This window comes from Aplysia californica, unplaced genomic scaffold (genome assembly GCF_000002075.1).
Source record: "Aplysia californica isolate F4 #8 unplaced genomic scaffold, AplCal3.0 scaffold00366, whole genome shotgun sequence".
NCBI lineage: Eukaryota > Metazoa > Mollusca > Gastropoda > Aplysiida > Aplysiidae > Aplysia > Aplysia californica.
Window position 1 is genome coordinate 592,200 of NW_004797636.1, and position 5,000 is coordinate 597,199.

Below are 5,000 nucleotides of genomic sequence, written 5' to 3' on the forward strand. Positions count from 1 at the left end.
GAACCAGAAGGGGATTCTGAAGATCGCAGTAAAAGCTGTCGTACTTTCTGAATATAGTGATGACAACGTGGATTCAATAAAACAGCAATACAATGCACTCTACACTCGACAAACGAGGGGAAAGAAATGGTACAGACAAACGTTTTGCAAGAGTTTTTATATGATGACAAACGAAGCGTCATTTTTTGGGCGGGAATTAAACGCAAAGTTCTGATTGGTTAACGAGCCACGCTCAGCTGTCAATCTTCTTTTGTTGAAACGTCGAACTTTCCAGAAATTCAAGTAGTTCTCACGGCTCGTGGCCAGATTACAAAATCGCCGGTAGCCTCAAGGGGGTAGCGTCTGGGTGTCCAGTCATCCATTACGCCGGTGACGTAATCTTCATAGACGCTGACCACGGGTCAACCTACCGCCCCCGCTCCTACGGCGGTTTCTGGTTTGATAACAAAAGACCGAACAGTAGTCACGCGGTTGGATTACGGGCACAGTTGAACACGTGTTGAAAGGTAATGAAATTATGGAAATTTCAACGATACAACTCAGTTTGACACGAAATCTCTTTTCGAAAAAACAACGTGATGGCGTTGAAATGGCTATCTTTAAAAAATTGTTTATATTTTTTTGGTAAGTGTTTTCGGAGACGAAAAAGTAGAGACGCATCACTCCTCGATTTCGGCGTGATTGGGGTCAGGCATCCGGTGAAAGTTTCACACTGTACAACTAATAGTCTGTTCCTTACAACCCAGGAATCGCCGTATTGTTTTCATAGAAAATTAATCAAGGGGGTTTGTCTGAATGGGTTTTAAACACCATTTCTCTTTCTTTACCGTCACGTCAAACCCGCATCCACACATGAAAGATGGAGTCAGAACATTCTGGTAATTCTAGTCAATATTTGGATTAAAAATTCAAAACATACCTTACTGTATGTTCCCTCTCGGTCGGTATAATTATTGGCCTGTCTATGTCACGTCCCCTCTTCTTATTCCTGGATGCATCTCATTGCATTAGTGCGCTCAATGTGAGAAAATCTTTTCTATTCTTCTTCTTCTACAACTTTTTCTTCGTCATTTTCTTCTTGTTCTTGTTCTTGTTCTTGTTCTTCTTCTTTTTTCTTCTTTTTCGCGTGTGCTGGTTGGCGGGTGCTCTGGTGTGATTTACTCCTTCTTTCCTATCAAGCACCTATGATCCCTATCATTCCTCCTCCTCCTTTTTAAATAGATGTAACTCTCTTGTAACTAATCTATTCTTCATCACTTATATGACCTTATTGTTGCAACGCCGTAAAACTCTTACTTAAACTTGAAAAAACTCTGCTTCCTCTTCCTTCACTGGAGCATAAATTTGATGAATTGATTAATTATGCGCACATTTATTGACCAACTTCACCACATACCACTACTTCCGACGTATTGACTGAGATGACGCCTCGCTCCTCCCTCTGTCCCCGGTATTAACTATATAGGAAATAACAAGGGGAAGTGACTTTGAGAGGAACAGACTATGAAATGTACGGCGTGACATAGTTTTGAGGCACTGCGTCACCGACCTTGCGTCAATAATATGATGCGAAGAGGGGCCAGCTGACGAATAAAATATCTCTCACTAGTAATCTCCTGTGTTTTACGGCGCCTACAACTGCATAAAGTCATATGAGCACACGGTATATTTCAGTTGGTATGAACATTTGAATTTTGCCTTGGTGGCGGCCGACGCCTACTCCTATCTAGAAGTTGGGGTGTTCGCCTCTCATTTAAAGGCCCTGAGTTCAAATCCTGGTAGTAACGGAAACATTTCTTCTATAAAATTGTCTTCTTTCACCACCTTTACTGATCTCTAGCAATGTTCTGTCGTCTGATTTCATCCCCACTTTCTACCTCCCCCCTCACCTCCTTTTCTCCCTCCTCTGGGCGCCTGACTCTTTCTGCAGCCTTTCTACAGTTGCTCCTTGGCTCCTTCTCACTACTGTCATTCAGCCACACCCCTGATCTTCTAGTAAGAAAGATCTACACCTAGCCTTCATGGACAAGGGCGAAAAGTTTCGGAGGTGACCGAAAAAGGTTAGTTCCTAACCTAGCCTGTTTCATAAATAGACGTAAAACGGAGTTGTAACAGAAACAAACATGTTCTAAATGAATAAAGATGTGAACAAAACACAAGGAAGGAAAGACAGCACTCGTAAGCCAGACATATTATGTCATTCGACGTCCATAAATACGATTCAAAGGATAGATTGTTAGCTTGGGTTTTCTGACACTGTCTGTCCCCCGTGGTTATAAGCACCCCGCATAATTTAGCCAAATTTGATCTTTTATTTGCATAATTTCTGATTTTTTTTCCCATGATCATTTTTCGTTAAAATTAACAGAATAGCATAATTTCACATTTTTTGGCTCAATTTGTATAATTTCAGAATTATTTTTGCATAAAACCGCCGGGACAGCACTGTTTTGTCCATCTAACATGCTGGTCTCCTGTCGCCGGCGAAGACTGTTGTTAGTTTTGGTGTTGCTTTTGCTTTAGGTCACAAGATAGACTGTCTTGAGAAGTCAGCCCCTCCTACTTCCATACCCTCTGTGGCCTATAAATACAATGCCAGCTCTTAGTTGGACAGCTTAGTGGCCAATCTACATACAGCGACAGTCCCCAATCGTCTGTGTACAGTCGAACCTGCCCTGACGGCCAACTCTATAAGACGGCCACCAGTACAAATGGCCTCTTTCCATTTCCCCCCTAGCGTTTTTTCTATATAATTTAACTGTGTAAAACTGGCACCTGTCCAACGTAGCCGCGGCCACCATATTTTATCACACAAACCATATCACACTAAACAATAACACCTGTCTTAGACGTCCACCTCAGTGACTCCATTGCGTTTTGTAATAAATTGTGCATTGGCCCCTGGCGTTGAGGGCGAGCCGTCATAATCTAACCACCTGTCATTGTTGTCAGATAGTCCCTCCACCCGATCATGTTGCATAGGCCTCTCCCACTGTTGACCAATAGGTACCAATGTTCAGCTGCTGGTGAGGTAAGCGTGTGATCCCTCATAACCCAGAAACCCCGCCCAGAACTCATACACAAATCGTATGTGAGACGAGTGGTCACTGTTTACCCAGTCTGTAACAAAGAAACAATGGACGTCAACATGAACTTGTGACAGAAGTGTCGCTCGTTCTCCGAGCGCTGGCGACCCATGTGTTTGTTTTACCCCAGCACTCGGCGTTACTCGTCTGATACATTTCGTTTTATTGTCAGTCTTGAGCACAATCAGCAACAAAATGAAAAAAAACAACAACAACAACAAAAACCAACAGCAGCAAAAACAACAGCAATGCGGCTTCTTTCGATTGGGACCTCAGATGGGAATGGTTGGTTTTCTTCCTCTTGATCAGTCCAGTCTAAGAAGGCCACCTGTCTTATACGGTTTCCTCTTGACAATGGATGGCCGTCTTACACAGGTTTGACTGTTTTTCCTACAGACCAATGTTCCCCCACAAAGGTCTGACTGGAGTGGCTTCCTGTCCCTGCCACAGACAAAGGTCTGACTGGAATGGCTTCCTGTCCCTGCCACAGACAAAGGTCTGACTGGAGTGGCTTCCTGTCCCTGCCACAGACGACAAAAGGACTACAGAGATGTCACCCTCTACGGTCTAAAAGGGCCCTTGACCCTGTTGTCGTTGTTGTTGCTGTTGTTGTAGTTGTCGTCGTTGTTGTTGTTGTTGTTGTTGCTGCTGTTATTGTTGTTGTTGTTGTTTCTGTTGCTTATAAGGCCATTCCGTGGTAGATTTGAATAGCTAATCCCAGATGTGATTCTTTTCTCTCTCTCACTCTCTCTCTCTCTCTCTCTCTCTCTCTCTCTCTATATATATATTATATATATGTATATATATATATAAACATATATATATATATATATATATATATATCTATCTATCTATCTATCTATCTATCTATCTATCTATCTATCTATCTATCTATCTATCTATATACATACAGAGCCCCAAAAAAAGTAAAAATATGCGACTCAGTTATTTTTATCAGAGGAAGAGAAAGGAAAATATTCAGAGATTATGCACAAAAAGAGCAAATTTTGATAGAGTATATGGGGTGCGTGATATATATATATATATATATATATATATATATATATATATATATATATATATATATATATATATATATATATATATATATATATATATATATATATATATATATATATATATATATATGTATATATATATATGAATATATATAATTATATATATTGTGTATGTGTGTCAAAAGGTGAATTACTTAAGCTACTGGTGCAGTCCATTTCCGAGGCAGTCATATTTTTTGTAAGGCAATAATTATTGCTGTTGTTACTGTTGCTGTTTTGGGGGTTGTTGTTGTTGTTGTTGTTGTTGTTGTTACTACTGCTGTTGTTTTTATCATACGTGGTAGATTTGAGTGGCTAATTCGAGGTGTGTATGTGTGTGTGTGTGAGAGAGAGAGAGAGAGAGAGTCGGAGAGAGAGAGAGTGTGAGTGTGTTTGTGTATGTGTGTTTGTGTGTGAGTGTGTGTGTGTGTGTGTGTGTGTGTGTATGTGTGTGTGTGTGTGTGTGTGTTTGTGTGTGTGTGTGTGTATCAAAAGTTGTGAATAAACTTAAACTGCTGTTGCAGTCAATTTCGAGGACTGTCAAGTTTTTGTAGTGTATAGTAAATTTGTTCTGTTTCCTAATGGCTTGGCCTTTAACCCATAAAGAATGATATTATCACCTGATTATTTTGTGTTTCTAGATCTCTCCATTTCATATTTACTCGACAAGGAAATCTTTAGTTAGTTGGTGGAATAACTTATATAAGATTTTTCGTACCGTTGAAAGTTAAATTTTGACATACACCACAACCAACAAGGGTGTCAAAAGAGTGGTAAATCTTTTGATAGATTCTTATTTTCCAGATGAAGAGAGATGATGAGATAACACAATAATACGCTATACCTAATCATTTCA